Source organism: Bos indicus, chromosome 4, assembly GCF_029378745.1.
Source record: "Bos indicus isolate NIAB-ARS_2022 breed Sahiwal x Tharparkar chromosome 4, NIAB-ARS_B.indTharparkar_mat_pri_1.0, whole genome shotgun sequence".
NCBI classification, from domain to species: domain Eukaryota; kingdom Metazoa; phylum Chordata; class Mammalia; order Artiodactyla; family Bovidae; genus Bos; species Bos indicus.
This window is the reverse complement of record NC_091763.1, coordinates 78,280,714-78,300,561: the sequence shown is the minus strand read 5'-3', so window position 1 is coordinate 78,300,561 and position 19,848 is coordinate 78,280,714. Positions and strand designations below refer to the sequence as shown.

At 42.0% G+C, this 19,848-nt stretch overlaps 1 protein-coding gene across 6 annotated transcripts in view; it reads left to right on the top strand.

Annotated features, from left to right (window-relative positions):
• HECW1 (HECT, C2 and WW domain containing E3 ubiquitin protein ligase 1) overlaps nucleotides 1–19,848 on the top strand; it is a 481,556-nt gene that overhangs the window by 23,193 nt on the left and 438,515 nt on the right. The window lies entirely within an intron of this gene.

Below are 19,848 nucleotides of genomic sequence, written 5' to 3'. Positions count from 1 at the left end.
TTTTGTAACTTGGCTCTGCTCCTTTGTCATTTATCTCAGGAATTTTGTTATAGGCTGCTATTTGTCAACCAGTATCTCCTCTCTCCTTTTTTCTTACTCATAGAACTCTGATTTAATTTTGGAATGGTCTCAGTTTAAAAGCTCTATTTCCCAGTCTTCATTGCAAAAGGTAGTCATATGTCATACTTGAGGCCAGTGAGATATATTTGGAAGTCATTGGGTGGGGGCTTCTCGGAAAGCTCTTTAAGGGGAGCTGACTCATCTGGCATGCTGCATTTGCTCTCTTCTTCCTCCATATTCAGTCTGGAATGTGGTTATGATGGCTGGAGTGCCAGCAGCCATATTTTAAGCTGGGGAAGAAAGTGACACACTAAAGATGGTAGAGCAAGGGCTAAAAGAGTTTGAGTTCCTGGTAGGGTAGCTGCCCTATCCAGCCCAGATCTGTCATTTCTATACTTCTTGTTACAGGAGGGAAACAGAAGCTTGTCTCTTTGCTAAGCCACCATTAGTGGCTTGTTTTGGTCAATGTCTTTGACCAGAAATCCTTCTGTGATAAACAGATACTTCTTTCCCTAAGGTAAACTGTATATGGTTATCATCTTTTCGTGCATTGCTTTTTCTTTTGACCCTCTCTTTTGTTTCCGTGAGTTAGGAAGATCCCCTGGAGAAGGGAATGGCTACCCTCTCCAGTATTCTTGCCTGGAGAATCCCATGGACAGAGGAGCCTGGCGGGCTGTAGTCCATGGGGTCGCAAAGGGCCAGACACAACTGAGTGACTAACACTTTTTTGTTTTCTTAGAGAGCTTTTTATTTCTTTTCTACATCTCTAATTTGAATTTCCAGAATACTGTATTTCTATTTCTATTATTACTATTATAGTCCTTACTTCCTTTTTATTTTATACATTTATTTTTTGGCCTTGCCACGTAGCACTTTGAATCTTAGTTCCTCTACCAGGGATCAAACCCACAGCCCCTGCATTTGAAATGTGAAGTCTTAACCCCTGGACTGCTAAGGAAGTTTGCATATTTCTATTATTGACTTTTAGTTTTTCCGACTATATTTTTGTTGTTTTAACTTGGATTTCATTCACTTTCTTCTTATCTCTGAATTTTAAGTTTCCTTTGAAATTAAGTTTCTTAAGTTTATTTGAAACGCCAATACTTTGGCCACCTCATGCGAAGAGTTGACTCATTGGAAAAGACTCTGATGCTGGGAGGGATTGGGATCAGGAGGAGAAGGGGACAACAGAGGATGAGATGGCTGGATGGCATCATTGACTCTATGGACGTGAGTTTGAGTGAACTCCAGGAGTTGGTGATGGACAAGGATGCCTGGCATGCTGCGATTCATGGGGTTGCAAAGAGTCGGACACGACTGAGCATCTGAACTAAACTGAAGTTCATTTTCACCTCATTTCTCATCTTGTCTCAAAAAGCATTTTGTGCATTTACGGCATTTATTCAAAATGCAAAATACACTCTGAAAAGTGAAAGTGTTAATTGCTCAGTGGTCTCTGACTCTTTGTGACCCCATGGATTGTAGCATCTATCCATAGAATTCTCCAGGCAAGAATACTGGAGTGGGCTGTCATGCCCTTCTCCAGGGGCTCTTCCCCACCCAGGGGTGGAACCTGGGTCTCCCACATTACAGGCAGATTCCTTACCTTCTGAACCGTCAGGGAAGCCCCCAAAATACACCCTAGACTTGCCTTTTATTTGCTGCCATTGTTGTTGTTGTTTAGTTACTAAGTTGTTTGCTCCTCTCAAAGTATGCTTTTCTCTGGATCTTTATAGCCCTACTCTTCTTATGTCCTGTTTTATACTTTTTTTTTTTTTTTCAGTTTATTCAACTTTGGACAGTAGAACCATCCAGGCTGATGTTTACCAAATGATGTTTATATAGGGGCCTATGTTCCTGTCTGTTCTCCTTGGTTCTGTGTGAGTTCTGACAGAATCAGAAAAGACCCAGTCTTAACTAGGCATGCTGAGATACCTGTTCCAGCCAGATTTTAATGCCTTCTTGGTATTTACATACTGGGGCTTACCTGATGGGGCTACTTTGAACAAGTAGCTTCCTAGAGTTGCTGTATATGGTTCTCCAGTCACTGGCAGGGGTTTTGTTCTTGAAGGTCTTGTCCTCTCCCTAAGAGATGCTGACTCCCATCCTGAGCCTTGGTGATCCTGTAACCAGATGAGGCCGATACTGAAGCCCAATTCAGCTGCTTGCCATTCAAAGGCCAACACTTGGGAGAAAAGTGTCGGTGGGGAAAGTTTTTTGTTCAGGAGGTCAGCAACCTGGGGAAATGGTGGACTGATGTCCTAAGAACCATCTCCAAGTTTCTGGTTAGGAGACAAGGGTTTTAACGGAGCCCGAGGGAGGGGGCTACAGGGTTCATGACTAGCTCACCCACGATTCTCAGATTGGTTGGCATCAAGGCAAAGTTTCAAGCGTTGCTCATCTTCCAGTTTCAACCAGCCTGCATCTACATGATTGCGGTCAGCAGCTTTCATCTGGTGGGGGATGATCTGCTTTCTGTAAAAACAATTTGGGAGTTGTGTCATACCTTTATCTGTATCTTTCATGGAACTAGAAGTTCAGTGACTCTGCTATGTGGCTGGTTGATAGTCTAAATTGTAACCAGTTTCTGACAAGTTTCTACATATTCACATTTTCTTATCATTAACTCTTGAGACAGCCTTTTGAGATTCAGGGGAGTCTTGGGAGACTAAAACTTTTCTACAAAGAAGAGGCAAGTAGAGGACATGGGGGATTGAGGCTGTCTGCCTGTCCTCGGAAGCCCCATAGGGTCATGCTGGATTACCCTCCCTTGTTGAGGAACTGCTGTCCCCTCCGTGTGACCTGTGACACCAGGTTCAGAGAACCCCCGTAGCCGAATTCCACTCATCCACCCAGTGTTACTTCCCACTGCTTTCCAAAATGAATGCTCACCTCATTATAGCTTCTTCATGTCCATACTATACTTAATCCTCAACCCTTAGATTATATTCATGATGTTTTTACCTGCTTGGAATGCTTTTTGCAAGCAAGTTAGATTTTTCTCTAAGCTAGAGCTCACCTGCGTAATGATGGTTCCTCAGCTGGGTAAACTATAGGGAGGAACCTCATCTCCCAAAGGATGTACAAAAAGAGCACTCAGGGAAGAGCGCCAGTGAAAACAGATGACCCAGGGAAACAATTCCTCCAGCACTGGAGGAGGCAGACACGTTCTCTGGTAGGGTGTGGCTCTTGCTTCATTTCTGAAATGGGATGGTACGCTACAGATAGAAGTCCCCTCTCACTCCCCTGTTTTCTTCAGAGTTACCCCCTTGCAGATCACAGTTTTGTAATCCAGCTTATCCATGCTGCTCTAAGAGATATTTCTGCCAGGGAGCTGAAAATATTGGTCAGTGTCCTCAATTCCCGGGGCTGTACTTTCAGGACCATTACCCTCAATGAAAGTCCACAGTCACCTCTGTTTTGGTGGTGGCCAAATCCAGCCCAGGACCTAAATCTGATCCCACTGAGATTTCAAGGCATTTCGTCTGAGAAATCCTCTTATCGCTTCAAGTTTAATATGTTTAAAGCCAAATTTATGACCTCCTTATAATAACATTGTAATTCTCCTAACCCGTAATACTTGACCCATGTCCAAGTCAACACATTGGAGCTAAGCCCCAAACGCAAGAAGTACCACCTTCTGCATGCCATTGAGATTGTTTCAGAATTTCACTTTCCATCCTTTCCATTCTCATTGCTGCCTCTATTGTGCAGGATTTAATTACTTCATGTCTGAATCATCAGAGGAGCATTTCTGTTCATCTCCTTCCTCATGTCTCTTCACCGCTTCCCCTCAACAGGCAGATCAATTTCAGGTTGATCTTTTGTCAGGCAGAACCTCAATGATGCTACTACTTTGCAGAGGAAGTGCTGTCTCCTCCCTTTGACCTGTGAGATCTGGTTCAGAGACCTTTCATAGTTGATTTCCACTTATCCACCAAGAGTTACTTGCCATTGCTCTCCAAAATAAATACTTAAAAATAAAATGAATATTCATCTTGTTAGTCTATTCCATACATCCCTTCTGTACTTGTCATCAGCTCTTAGATTTTACTTTGATTTATTTTTCTAGTGGAATGTTCTCTGCATTCTTTATCACCAAATTAGACCTTTTTCCTATTCAGAGACCCAGCTCAAATTCAGTTGTCAGATTGGACTGACTGATACTTAAAAAAAAAAAGTGATTCTGGTCATTATAAACTGGATAAGAGAGACATACATATTTAGAAATTATTTCTGTGGATTTGTGTATGACTCTGGGGCTTCCCTGGTAGCTCAGCTGGTAGAGAATCTGCCTGCAATGCAAGAAACCCTGGTTTGATCCCTGGGTCAGGAAGATCCCCTGGAGAAGGGATAGGCTACCCACTCCAGTATTCTTGGGCTTTTCTGGTGGCTCAGATGTTAAAGAATCCACTTGCAATGTGGGAAACCTGGGTTTGATCCCTGGGTTGGGAAGATCCCCTGGAGAAGGGGACACTACCCATTCCAGTATTCTTGCCTGGAGAATTCCAGGCTACAGTTCATAGGATCACAAAGAGTTGGACACAACTGAGCAACTTTCACATCACTCTCATGTATCTTATTTGTGCTATGCCTAAAAAGAATGTGCAGTAAATAGACCTTTCTCCCCCTAGCTATAAGTCAGAATAATAACCATCCGACCTTGGAAGGTAATGTAAGAAGATGTTCTTCTCTGCAGATGAAATTGTGCTGCTCAGGTTGGTAAAACCCAATTGTACAGGAACTTTTGAAATGTGAAGTCACCATTTTATGTTTTATACTTTATTGGCACATGTCTTCAATGGTTGAATCTGTGTTGAAGATTATATATCTCTTTATTAAAAACATAAATTTCTGGGGATTTCCCTGGTAGTCCAGTGGTTAAGGCTTTGCACTTCTACTACAGGAAGCACTGGATGGAACTCTGGTTGGAGAACTAGGATCCCACATGCTGCATGGCAGGGCCAGGGAAAAGAAAGCCCCAAACCAAATAAAATCCCCACACATCTCTGAGTTTTTTGCTTCTGCTTTTTGTTTGTGGGTTTTGTTGTTTTAGTTTTGGTTCTTAACACAGGTGCACTGCCTGTAAATTAATCGCAAAGACCCAGGTGGCTTTTCTTCTGCAAGGCGGGAGTTTAGGGTCACTTTGGTGGATTTCATCTATCATATCCTTTCCCCCATGTTTCTCTGTCCTGAATTGCTGCTGTAGGAAGCCTAACTTTTCCCTCTGCATATGTACCTGCCTACAGGATATATTTGGGTTTCCCAGGTGGTGCTAGTGGTTAAAAAAACCTGCCAATGCCAGAGACATGGGTTTGATCCCTGAGTCAGGAAGATCCCCTGGAGGAGGTCATGACAACCAGTATTACCTGGAGAATCCCATGGACAGAGGAGCCTGGCAGGCCACAGTCCATAGGGTTGAAAAGAGTGGGACATGACTGAAGCAGCTTAGCATGCAGGCAGGCACAGGATATATTTACCACCCCCACAGAAGCATCATCTTCCTGATTTATGTCTGTAACATTTGCTTTTAAGTAAATCAGATAATTCAGACAGTGGTCTGTCCTTTAGTAAAAGACTATCCTCTCTCTTAGACCAAGTGACCCATTGTTAGGACAGCATTTTCAGAAGCACTTCCCATAAAACTGCTTTAGGATAAAAGCAGAGCTTATTCAAAGGGAAGAGATGGGGCTGGGGAGGGGGATTTCTAAGATCAATAAAAGGCAGTGTGAATAAAAAGAAACATGTTTCTATACTGCAGGACTTCTCAGTACTTTTGGCAGCCTCATGCAGGCTCTGCCACGGATTGTGCCCCTGGGAGGGGCCCAGTGAGGTGACCCCAGTGGGGACTAGATTGACGTTCCAGAAGTACCTTGCATGAAGCTCTTTTTCTTAGAGGAGTATCTTTCAGAAATAATGTGTAATGGAAAGCACAGGGTCAAACCTCAGCCTGGGCTGTTGCAAATCCTGTCATCAAAGGCAAATTGGAGCTTTAGCTTCTAGTTTGGCTCAAAAGTGCTCAAAAGACCCTCTTCACAGCATATGTGTGTTAAAACTGGCATGTTAGTCCTTTGGACAGATCATACTGGGAGAACCCATTTCTTGTGTAGGCATTCCTGCTTTCCTATGTTATTACTGTCACATTTTCTCTTATCTAACACTCAGTATCTCAGCTTAGAGGAGGGACCTCACAGTATTGAAATATGGACCTCTTTTGAGGAGGATTTTGTTCTGTTGGTGCTGTGAGCTTGAAGGAGGGACCCAGTGGGACTGGACTAGACTTCCCAGGAGGGAGGACTAATTGGTTATTGATGGTTCACTGACGGGAGAACGGTCAGGCTGCGTCTTCAAGTATTGGAAAAGCCACAAACTGGATTCAGCTGCTGCAGAGGTGAAGCACTGATGCTACAGGTGAAAACAATTGCTAGGGTACTATGGACCCAGAACAGGAAGAAGAGGGGTGGAACTAGTTCCTTCTTCCTCTTTTAGCTTCTATCTTCCAGTCTGGTACCTCCTATAGACCGAACCTGGGCAGGCCATAGGCTGCAAAGTAGAAATGAAGGGGATAGCCCCAGCTTTAGCATCACAGAGTTTAGACTAGAGGAAATGGACTCAAAAGAGAACTCAAAAACTGGCAGAGCACAATGGTGACTTCGCGAACTTTTCCCTCATTGCTCATGTGACAGGTGAAAATGCAGAACTTGTTGTCGTTTTGGTTAGCATTTTTTCTTATGGGCTGAGGTTGAATACCTTTTAACTTTTAAAATTGGTTTTCCTTTCTGTGAACTATCTTTTGATATCCTTTTTCAATCTTGTTTTCCTTTGCTTGTCGTTTTTGTTTCTTAGGTATGAAAAGAAATTAGACTTTTGAATATAATATATTTGGGAATATTTTTTCCCAGTTTGTCATTTGACTTTTGATATATGATGGCTTTTCCAGATATGTGTTTTTATTTTCACAGTGTTGAGTTTTATCAGCATTTTCTTTTGTGACTTCAGGGTTTTTGTTCACCTGGAGAAAGGCCTTTCCAACTTTGAGATGATAAAAAATGTTCTTCCTTTTTTTTCCCCCCTATAATGGGAAAAAAGTTCTATAATGGCTTTGGTTTTAAAATTTAAATATTTGATCAATTTGGAATTATTCCTATTATTATGTGATACCAATTCCCATGTGTTTCCTTCTTCCTGATTTACCATCCAGATGTCCCAACACCATTTATTGAACAATCCATATTTTCTCCATCAATTTGAAAATTCCCCTTTATTATAATTCTTATATGGTTAAAACATATTTTTGGTCTATTTCTAAACTTTCTAATCTGTTGTGTTGCTGTGGCTGTTCCTGTACTAGCACCATACTGTTTTAATTACTCTAGCTTCATATTATGGTTAAATATCTCCAACAGCATTTCTTCCTCACTAGTTTCCCCTTTAGAATCATGTTTGTTCTTGATTTTTCTTTCTCCCATAGGAATGTTAGAGTCAACTTGTCTAATTTTAAAGCCTATTGGTAGTTTCATTGAGATCATGTAACAATATAGATTAAGAAAGTGCTGAAACTGTTGAGTTTTTCTATTTGAGAACATGCCATTTCATTTATGTGGTCAAATACACTGGCATTCGATCCCATTGACTGCAAGAAACCCAGCATTTGTCTGTCATCAAATATTTCTGGGAATGTCTAAAATGATAAATGGTTCCACAGATATACTCTGAACTTCAATGCCACCTCAGCTAGGCATCTGTCTCATGTACTTCTCAACCATCTGCAGTTAGCATTGCTCTATCTCAAGACCGAGTATTTTCAACCTGAGCTAAATATTTCCCTGGGCATAATGGCATTCCAAGCAGTAACAGGAACAATGATTCTAGATTCTCAGTTTCCATATGTTTGCTTCCCTGAAATTAATCATCCTGAAAATATACCAATGGTCTGTAGGTTCTCTCTTCCAACTTCTCCTTCCACTCTTCCTCATTTACACATTGTTAATGAAAAGCATGGGTCTCACCTATCCTAAATCTTACTATGTGCATTGACTTGGGGGTGGAAAAGCATCTGGGGAGCAACCAAAGGGGCACATGAAAATCCTAGGGCTTCTTGAGAAAGTGAATGGCTGTAGTGATTGATCACAAATCAAGTGTTTCCAATTCTTGGCTTTCATTAAAGCTGAAAAAAGACTTAAAATAGGCTATTTAAATTAATTTTGTTGATGATTACTATGTTTTTGTTTTGTATGTAGCTTGTAAAGAGTTAAAGAAAATAAAGGAAGTTAGTATAATAAAGATCCTTGCATTTGTACCTACTTCTATATGTGAACAGTTGTGTGAAATACTTAAAGTGTAAAATTGATGATAAATTGTCTCACGTTAGTTAATGCAAAACCTTCATCTGTGTATATATAAACTCATTACTTTTATTTAAGTATAGTTAATTTGCAATATTGTGTTAGTTTCAGGTATACAGCAAAGTGATTTAGTTTTATTTATTTATATATATATATATATATGTTTTTTTCAGGTTATTTTACATTATAGGCCATTACATGGTATTGAATATGGTTCCCTGTGCTATACAGTAGGACCTTGTTGTTTATCAGTTCTATATATAGTAGTGCTACTGCTGAGTCACTTCAGTTGTGTCCGACTCTGTGCGACGCCATAGACGGCAGCCCACCAGGTCCCGCCATCCCTGGGATTCTCCAGGCAAGAAAACTGGAGTGGGTTGCCATTTCCTCCTCCAATGCATGAAGTGAAAAGTGAAAGTGAAGTCGCTCAGTTGTGTCCGACTCTTAGCAACCCCATGGAATGCAGCCTACCAGGCTCCTCCGTCCATGGGATTTTCCAGGCAAGAGTACTGGAGTGGGGTGCCATTGCCTTCTCCCATATATAGTAGTATGTATCTGTTAATCCCAAGTTGCTAGTTTAGCCCTTTCTGCACCTTTCCCCTTTGGTAATCATAAGTTTGTTTTCTATGTCTGTGAATCTGCTGTTGATTTGTATATAGTTTCATTTTTATTATTTTTAAAATTCCACACTTCAGCCCCTTCAGAGCAGTCAGTGGGAAGTATGGGACTTGAGGAACGGCTTCACTTCCCCCTTCATCACCTTGGATGATGCTGACATGTCAGCTCCTGGGACATGACTGCCCACTCTGTCTTTCCCCTTGGCAGCTACACACTTCTCCAGTAATCTTAGGATGAGTGACCTGGTTTTGGACTTTCTACTCCTCTGTGGCTCTCTTGCTCCTCTCTGGTTACCTCAGACTCTCTGTGTCAGGTCATACACCTCTCAGTATAGTTATGAAGTGCCCGGCTGTGAAGCAGCTGTTAAAGTGGACAAATGTGAAGGGAGGTCAAGAGCATGAACTCTGCATCCATTTTTAGCTGTGGGCCTTTGGAAAATTTTAAAACTTGTTTCTTCCTCTGTAAAATTGGAATGATTCTGGCACTCATCTCCTAGCGTTATTATTGGCTTAAATGAGAAAGTATATGTAATGTGGTTAACACTGTGACTGGCCCTTTAATAGCTATTAGTAATTGTTCACTATTACTAACAGGTTCTCATTCTGCCCTCAAATTAACCTACACACAGTTGTCCTGGAGCTTCTTGGACCACAGGCTGAGAAGAGGAGAAAGTGTCAGATTCAGTGGGAGACTTGGTGCTCTCTGAAGAGCTCTGAAGCTTATGTCATGGGTTTCACCTTCTATCTCCTAATAAATTAAGATTTTTATCTACTGCACTTTGAGGTTTATTTTCTAGTTCCTAATTTGAAAAGAGCTATTAATGCACTCAAGCACACATATCCTCACTCACCCCTACACACTCAAAAAACAATGACCTGCTAACTGATTGGACATGTGAATCAGAATTTGAAAAGGTGACCATTATTTCTTAGCAAATTTATATCTTTCTAAAAAATTTCTGTAGCTTAAAACACACACACACACACACACACACACACACACACCCCACAAAACATACATGAGTTTGGGAGATGCAGTGTTTGGCTGAGAGTGGTGATTGATCCTGGGCTGCCCCAGTTCTGTTTTAAAGTTTAGTTTTTGGTTTTTTGTTACTTTATAACTCAAAGAAAGATGCTCCTGAATTTTAAAAATTAGGAATTTGAAAAATTTCCCAGTTGTCTAACCAAAGGACAACTCATTAATTTAAATATTGTAGACCTCTATCCACTTTCTGGAGAAGGAAATGGCAGCCCACTCCAGTGTTCTTGCCTGGAGAATCCCAGGGACGGTGGAGCCTGGTGGGCCGCCGTCTATGGGGTCGCACAGAGTCGGACACGACTGAAGCGACTTAGCACCCCCTTTCTGATTAGGTATTCACAACCTTGCCTTGCAAGCCTGGTTAATCTACAAAGTAGGAGAGGAGCACGTAAGGGACACATGGAGACCTTCTGTCATTGGAAGTGTTCCAGGACACTCTGAGGGCCAGTTTATTTACTCTCATTAACTCTGAGAGGGCACCATCCTAGGGCTACATGTGTATGGTGTGTGGCTCATCTTTTCTTTTTTTTTTAAAGGAAGTCCTTGATGCCCAAAACTCAGACTGCGGGTACTGGTGCTGAATCAAATCTCAGAGACAAGAGTTTTGGGTGAACTAGAAAAGAATAGCTTCATTGCTTTGCCAGTCAAAGGGAGACACAGCAGGTGCATGACTCTCAAAACTGTGTGTCCCTATTGGTTCAAGGGTGGGGGTGCTGATAAGAATTAGGATGTGTGCAGGGCCTGCACTCATAATGTGGTCTCAGGTAGGTCTTCTGAGGAACTTTTTGGTTCCTTTAGTCTGACCTCAGGTGGTCTTCTCTGGAATGAAGAATGATAACATCCTCCATTTGTTGGGAGGTTTTGTTTCTGAAGAAGAGCTCAAAGATTTTGTAGTCTGTATCCCTTGAGGCAGAGCCAGGACCCTGCCCCAAGTCTACCCTATTGTTTCTTGGCTACTCCTTCTTTGTCTCTGCATCCCCTCCTTTTCCTGATTAGCAACTGTTCAAATCTACCATTTGGAACTCAAGGAAAGTCATGGAGGCTGGAGTCTGTTCTCTACCAGCAAGAAATGGGGGACACAGAAAGATTTCTGTGCCCAGGAGCCCCATAGTGTCCTGCTCAAGATTACATTCAGTCCTTAAGTCTTCTTCCTGTGACATCAGTCAGTTCAATCACTCAGTCATGTCTGACTCTTTCTGACCCCCTGGACTGCAGCACTCCAGGCTTCCCTGTCCATCACCAGCTCACGGAGGTTACGCAAACTCATGTCATCGAGTAGGTGATGCCATCCAACCTTCTCATGCTCTGTCATTCCCTTCTCCTTCCGCCTTAATCTTTCCTAGCATCAGGGTCTTTTCCAATGAGTCAGTTCTTTGCATCAGGTGGCCAAAGTACTGGAGTTTCAGCTTTAGCATCAGTCCTTCCAATGAATATTCAGGACTGATTTTCTTTAGGATTGCCTGTGACATAGACTCTGACAATATCTCAGACTTTCCTTGTTTTGATTTGGTGACCTTGACAGTTTTGAAGAGGACTGGTCAAGTATTTGTAGCCTGTCCCTCATGATTATTAGCCTGGGGTTATGTGTTTTGAGGTGGAGGTAAAGCACTATTTTCATCACATCATATCAAATGTACATGCTATCAGTGTGACTAGTTTGTCCATGTTGATGTTGACCTTGATCATCTGCCAGAGGTGGTGCTTGCCAGGTTTCTCCACTGTAAAGTTCGTCTTTTTTCCCCTTTCCACACAGTGCTTTTTGGAAAGAAGTCATTATTTACAGCTCACAGGCAAGGAGTGGGGAGTATGCTTGACTTTCCTTGGGGGCAGAGTACCTACATAAATTATTTAGAATTCTTCTCCATAGATTTGTTTCTTCTCCTCTACTTATTAGTTTATTCAATCATTTATTTATGTTAGTATGGACTCATGAATATTTTATACTTCAAATTATATTCCAGCAATACATTATTTTGTTTCTCAAATTTTCCCAGCTTTGGCTATTGGGAACTCTTTCAGTTGACTCCTATGTCCTTTTGACAAGCCCATCATTGTTTGGGTTTTTTTTTTTTTTTTTTTTTTGAGCACTTTCTTACTTCCTAGCACTAAAAAAGATACCCAGGCTTGTCTTAAATCTTTCTTGTTTCAGTCCTAGAATCAGCCATTTTTCCAAGGAGCTCCGAAATTTGCTGAAACTTTGTGCACTGGTGCCAAATTGAATCTTGGAAACAGAGTTTGGGGTGAAGTAGAAAATAGCTTTATTGCTTTGCCAGGCAAAGGGGGACACAGTGGGCTACTGCACTCAAAACTGTGTGTCCCCACCTCAGGGGATTTGGTCAGGAGTTTTACAGCAATGGTTCAAGGGAAGGGCTGCTGATAAGGAGAAGAAGAAGAAAAAGTGAAGTTGCTCAGTCATGACTCTTTGCGACCCCATGGACTGCAGCCTACCAGGCTCCTCTGTCCATGGGATTTTCCAGGCAAGAGTACTAGAGTGGGTTGCTATTTCCTTCTTCAGGAGATCTTCCTGACCCAGGGATCGAACCCAGGTCTCCTGCATTGTAGGAGACCCTTTACTATCTGAGACATCAGGGAAGTCAGATAAGGATCAGGGTGTGTGCATTTCTTTGATCAGGTCTCAGTCGGTCTCCTGATGAGTCTTATCAAATCTCTTGAGAAATTTGTATGCAGGTCAGGAAGCAACAGTTAGAACTGGACATGGAACAACAGACTGGTTCCAAATAGGAAAAGGAGTAGGTCAAGGCTGTATATTGTCACCCTGCTTATTTAACTTATATGCAGAGTACATCATGAGAAACGCTGGGCTGGAAGAAGCACAAGCTGGAATCAAGATTGCCAGGAGAAATATCAAGAACCTCAGATATGCAGATGACACCACCCTTATGGCAGAAAGTGAAGAGGAACTAAAAAGCCTCTTGATGAAAGTGAAAGAGGAGAGTGAAAAAGTTGGCTTAAAACTCAACATTCAGAAAACGAATATCATGGCATCTGGTCCCATCTCTTCATGGGAAATAGATGGGGAAACAGTGGAAACAGTGTCAGACTTTATTTTTGGGGGCTCCAAAATCACTGCAGATGGTGACTGCAGCCATGAAATTAAAAGACGCTTACTCCTTGGAAGAAAAGTTATGACCAACCTAGATAGCATATTGAAAAGCAGAGATATTACTTTGCCAACAAAGGTCTGTCTAGTCAAGGCTATGGTTTTTCCTGTGATCGTGTATGGATGTGAGAGTTGGACTGTGAAGAAAGCTGAGCGCTGAAGAATTGATGCTTTTGAACTGTGGTGTTGGAGAAGACTCTTGAGAGTCCCTTGGACTGCAAGGAGATCAGCCCTGGGATTTCTTTGGAAGGAATGATGCTAAAGCTGAAACTCCAGTACTTTGGCCACCTCATGTGAAGAGTTGACTCATTGGAAAAGACTCTGATGCTGGGAGGGATTGGGGGCAGGAGGAGAAGGGGATAACAGAGGATGAGATGGCTGGATGGCATCACTGACTCAATAGACGTGAGTCTGAGTGAACTCCGGGAGTTGGTGATGGACAGGGAGGCCTGGCGTGCTGCGATTCATGGGGTCACAAAGAGTCAGACACGACTGAGCAACTGAACTAAACTGACTGAACTGAGTCTTATCAAGGCCTTATATACTTTTACCAGGCCCATTCCCACAACATACATCTTAAAACTAACAATAGAAAGGTCTTACCAGACCCACTCTTACAACATAAGTCTTAAGGAGATCAGTCAGAAGTTTCCTGTTAAGGAGAAACATGTCCTCAAGCAAGATATATTGTTATTATATAATCATTAGTACAGAGCTTAAGGAAAAAACATACCCTTGAGCCAGATGGTTGTTCTGTTGTATAATCATTAGCTCTGAGCTTAAAGAAAGTTAGTCTTAAAGATTATTGTCATAACAACTCAGAGTTTAAGAAAAAACATCTTATGTGACTAAGACAAAGCACTGTAGAAAAAAATGTTTGTCCCTTGCCTCCTCCTCAGGAGCCCCAGACCCCTTTCTCCTCCTTGAGGGACCCCTTATCAACCTACCTAATAATTAACTCTCTCACCAACCCAGGGATCAAACCTGGGTCTCCTGCAGGTGGATTCTTTACCACCTAAGTTCTGTAGAACTGTACCTCAAAGGTACTATTATGTGTATTCCTTGAGGCAAAACCAGGATCCTGTCCCAAGGCTGCACAATTGTTTCTTGACTGCTCCTTGTCTCTTCACATCTCCTCCCTTTCCTGAGTAGCTACTGTTTGAAGCTGTCCTTTGGAACTGATAGTTTCATGGAGGCTGAAACCTGTTCCATTCCAACAAGAAACTGGGGACGCAGAAAGGCTTCTGTGCCCAAGTTTCAGTGCTTCATTTTAGTTTCTTTTATTAGACAATGAAATTAGACACTAAAATCCGGGCCTTGGGTTTTATGGCATTTTTTGTATGTTCAATACCCAGGCAATTCAATCTTATTTAATAAAATTACCAATATTTTACTTACTACTTACTTGGTTTGCAAGAAGAGCAAACTGAAGGTGCCTTCTTTCTGAGAATAGATGGATGGATGACATGAATTTAGACATAAATAATCTGCACATATGTCCTTTTATTTCTTGGCTTTATTTTTTAACATTTGAATCTTTATATGAGCTTTATTTTTGTGCATGGCATAAAGTAGGTATTCTACATTTTTCCAAAATAAATTACTAGTTTATCCTCAATAGGATTAATTTTACACTTCTAAAGTAATTTTTTTTTTTTGGCTTTAATTCTTGAGATATGGACTGATGGGATTATGGGTTAAACTGTGAACTCAATCTGATCTCAAGGGACAGTGGAGAATGTGTCACTGGTAAAATCAATTGTTTTGTTCCCTCCTTTTTTCTTAGTGAACAGTTTCTAAATGCAGTGGATGCATATCTTCCTGCTGTGGATCTCATCTTGTTTTAGCCCTTGGGAGCTCTTTCAGTTGACTCCTCTGGAATTCCCTTCATGGAGAAGTCTGTTCTAAATTATTGCCACATTATAACTTCAAACTCTGTTGCTCAAGTATTATCAAGGTGTGACTGTGAGAAAGAGGACACATAAAACATAGGTGTATGAAAGATCTATGGTCTATCTGAAACCGACCTGGGACCCTCTGCCACAGCGCTGCAGTGCTTGTACCTAGGCAAATGTCTCCTCAAACAACAAAATACAAAGAAACTAGACTGGACTAGAAACAACTGCCTGCATGCAGCAGTTTGGCAAATTCTGTATTGAAAGATACAAAAAGACCAAGAAACCCCCACTGCCACTTCTGAAGAACCAGGAGCAAAAGCTAGATGTTGGGAGCAAAAGCATAGTACTGAACATGCCCCCTGCACTCAACACCCCAAAAGGGTGGGCAGAACACCCAAGCCATCCTTCTGACCTGACCCCTGGGCATACCCCAACCCTCACCCCATGTATGGAGCCAGCTTATCCCCCACTTTGGGGAACAAGCAAGAGGGCCTGTTATTTGTTTTCCATCCCTTCTGCAGCTGGAGCAGTAACCCCAGTAAAGCCTTGCCTGAATTTCTTGTCTGACCTATAGTCAATTTCTGTTGATTTGGGGGAAGGCCAGGAACCCTGGTCAGTATCATATCTAACACTGTTACCCCCAGAGAAGAACAGAGCAAAATTTTATTCACTAAGCAGAAGTGAACTCAGGTCTTCTGGTTTCCATCCTTTGTCTTGAGTTGAATTTTGTTTCATCCTTGCACTGGGGGCTGCTATGAGAGCTAGCCTCACTGAAACATGCTTGGGTTCATTGTTTGGTGAGTTTAGGATGGAAGATGGAGTTCTCTCCATCACCACCCTGTATCTCCTGTCTGCTTGCCTTAGCAAGAATTCTTAACAGTCTTGTGAGCCAACAGAAGGTGGCTCAGACAGTAAAGTGTCTGCCTACAATGCGGGAGACCGGGGTTTGATCCCTGGGTAGGGAAGATCCTCTGGAGAAGGAAATGGCAACCCACTCCAGTATTCTTGCCTGGAAAATCCGGTGGACGGAAGAGCTTGGTAGGCTATAGTCTATGGGGTTGCAAAGAGTCAGGCACAACTAAGCGACTTCACTCACTTCACTAGGAAGAATTCTTATCAGTCTTGTGAGCCAACAGAAACTTCCCGAGGGTGGTTTGTGAATCATTTTTATTTTACTGATCACATGGTATTTCCCTCTTTGGTTTGGCTGATAGGAAGCTCAGAGCCAAATCTGTGGTTCAAATATGGCAAAATACTTGCAAGCTTCTGACTGAATTTTACTATCCTGCTGCCAAATTTTGCTTTGTCCTTATTTCCTTTTCCATTCAGTCTTTTACAATGTTGGATTTCGGGTTTCTCTACCTTGGCATCATTGACATCATGGACTTCATGAGCCTGTTTTGTGGGGATGTGCCCTCCACTTTGTTGGAGGTTTAGCAGTATTCCTGACCTCTGCCCACTAGTAGTAGCCCCCCACCCCCACCCCTGGTTGTAACAAGCAAAAATTTCTCCAAGTAGTTCCAGATGTTCCTTGGAGAGCAAAATCGCCCCTTTGTTGAGAACCATTGGATCATATGTGTTTATGTCATCTTTAAGGGGATCTTCCACCCCAAGGGTCAAATCCATGTTTCTTATGTCTCCTGCATTGGCAGATGAGTACTTTACCACTAACACCTAGGAAGCTCATTTTTGGCCATAAGACAATATGTAAAATGTTAATAAATAAATAAATAATCATTAAATGGGTGGAAAAAATTGGGGAATGGAGTATTTATATATGGACCGAGAAATTAAGAGGAGCCTTGTGGGCTACAGTCCATGGGGTCTCAAGAGTTGGACACGACTCAATGACTACACCACCACCACCAAATGGCTCCCGCATCATTGCAGCAGCTCTGACCCATTCACCTGGCAGTTGTAGAGCAGAATTTGGTGTTTTTAAAGAGAAGCTTCTGAAGCAGAGAAATAGGGGGCATGTAATGGACCAGTTCCTGTGGGTCAGGTCACTCCACTTGTTTGCAAAACAGGAAGAGAAGTGGGACTGATCAGCAGCCCTCAGTGGCAGAGCACTGACCAAGCCCCATGTCTACACGCTGTGAGGGGAAAACCAAGGGAGAGAACATGAGTTGATCATAAAGATGGTCAGATCAAATTGGGACACAGAACTGGGTTATTTGGCACTCTGGGCGGGGGCTTATTGCTTCTAAAGACTATTTTAAGGCTTCTTGATGTGCTAGTACAATTGTGTACCCCTTGAGGAACTTGCCTCTGGCCAGCAATGGGTAATGGAAATTTTGTACTTTTAAAATTTTTCATGAAAGACCATTAAAGTTGTCTATCATCAAAGGAAACCTTTACTAAGCTTTCAAAGCCAAAACTCCAGAATAATAGGTAGTGCCCAGATGAACATATTAATATGCCTGTTCTGATTTTTCTCATGGTTCAGTTCAGTTCAGTTGCTCAGTTGAGTCCGACTCTGTGACCTATGGCCACAGCACACCAGGCCTCCTGTCCATCACCAACTCCCGGAGTCTGCCCAAACCCATGTCCATCAAGTCGGTGATGCCATCCAACCATCTCATCCTCTGTCGTCCCCTTCTCCTCCTGCCCTCAATCTTTCCTAGCATCAGGGTCTTTTCAAATGAGTCAGCTCTTCGCATCAGGTGGTCAAAGTATTGGGGTTTCAGCTTCAAAATCAGTCCTAACAATGAACACCCAGGACTGATTTTGAGAGGATGGACTGGTTGGATCTCTTTGCAGTCCAAGCGACTCTCAAGAGTCTTCTCCAACACCACAGTTCAAAAGCATCAATTCTTTGGCACTCAGCTTTCTTTATAGTCCAACTCTCACATCCATACATGACTACTGGAAAAACCCTAGTCTTGACTAGACGGACCTTTGTTGACAAAGTAATGTCTTTGCTTTTGAATATACTATCTAGGTTGGTCATAACTTTCCTTCCAAGGAGTAAGAGACTTTTAATTTCATGGCTGCAATCACCATCTGCAGTGATTTTGGAGCCCAGAAAAATAAAGTCTGACACTGTTTCCCCATCTATTTGCCATGAAGTGATGGGATGAGATGCCATGATCTTCGTTTTCTGGATGTTGAGCTTTAAGCCAACTTTGTCACTCTCCTCTTTCACTTTCATCAAGAGGCTGTTTAGTTCTTCTTCCCTTTCTGACATAAGGGTGGTGTCATCTGCATATCTGAGGTTATTGATATTTCTCCCGGCAATCTTGATTCCAGCTGTGCTTCCTCCAGCCCAGCATTTCTCATGATGTACTCTGCATATAAGTTAAATAAGCAGGATGACAATATACAGCCTTGACGTACTCCTTTTCCTATTTGGAACCAGTCTGTTGTTCCAAGTCCAATTCTAACTGTTGCTTCCTGACCTGCATACAGATTTCTCAAGAGGCAGGTCAGGTGGTCTGGTATTCCCATCTCTTTTAGAATTTCCCACAGTTTATTGTGATCCACACAGTCAAAGGCTTTGGCATAGTCAATAAAGCAGAAATAGATGTTTTTCTGGAACTCTCTTGCTTTTTCCATGATCCAGAAGATGTTGGCAATTTGATCTCTGGTTCCTCTGTCTTTTCTAAAACCAGCTTGAACAACTGGAGGTTCACGGTTCACGTATTGCTGAAGCCTGGCTTGGAGAATTTTGAGCATTACTTTACTAGCGTGTGAGATGAGTGCAATTGTGCGGTAGTTTGGGCATTCTTTGGCATCGCCTTTCTTTGGGATAGGAATGAAATTACCATTTCTCATGGTAATGCAGATTTAATCATGTAGGAATGTTATGTGTGTGTGTATTGTAACAACATTTCAGGCTAAAAGATCTTTCATCAGAGTAAATAATCGAGGTTTACATGATTTCTACCTGTTGAGAGTGACATAGAGTGTCGTTTTGACCTTCAGGTACATTCATTTGCAAAAGAAGCACAGTGTAGTTTTCCTTTTGTCATGTGGAGCAGTTGAAAGTGCAGAAAAACTTTTAAAAGTACTTTGAAAAGCAGGGCTATAAAACTCGATTTCACATTCTTTGTGACTTGGATGTCCAGTAACTTGCTGACACTTATTTCGGGACTTTTTTTTTATCAAGGGTAAGCAAAGAGTTGTTCAAGAAACAATGAGCTTCTTTAATTTAAAGTCCAGTCTTGTCTTCATTTTTTTGTTAGAAAGTGAGTGGTTACCCTCTACCTCCTGACTCTAGGGTTCTCCAGTGGTGGATGGTGCTTGATGAAGCTGTATCAGGATTCTAATATTAGGGGAATTTGGATTGAGACTATACCAGCCAATGGCCACAGTAATTTTATCAAAATAGTGTTTTGGTTGACTGTACCATCTTGTTTTAGTCTTCCCTATTTAACAGCAAGCAGTGTTTCCCTGTGCTCTCTCTGCATTTCTATAACTAGCACTGTGCCAGATGCATTATAGGTATTTAATATGATTTGGGTCAATTTGCATTTAGTGTTATGGACAATATGCAAAGGTTATCCCCAAGGCATAGCAGTTCAGTTCAGTCGCTCAGTTGTGTCCGACTCTTTGCAACCCCATGGACTGCAGGATGCCAGGCCTCCCTGTCCATCACCAACTCCCAGAGTTTACTCAAATTCATGTCCATTGAGTTGGTGATGCCATCCAACCATCTCATCCTCTGTCATCCCCTTCTCCTCTCATCTTTCCTAGTATCAGGGTCTTTTCAAATGAGTCAGCTATTCGCATCAAATGGTCAAAGTATTGGAGTTTCAACTTCAACATT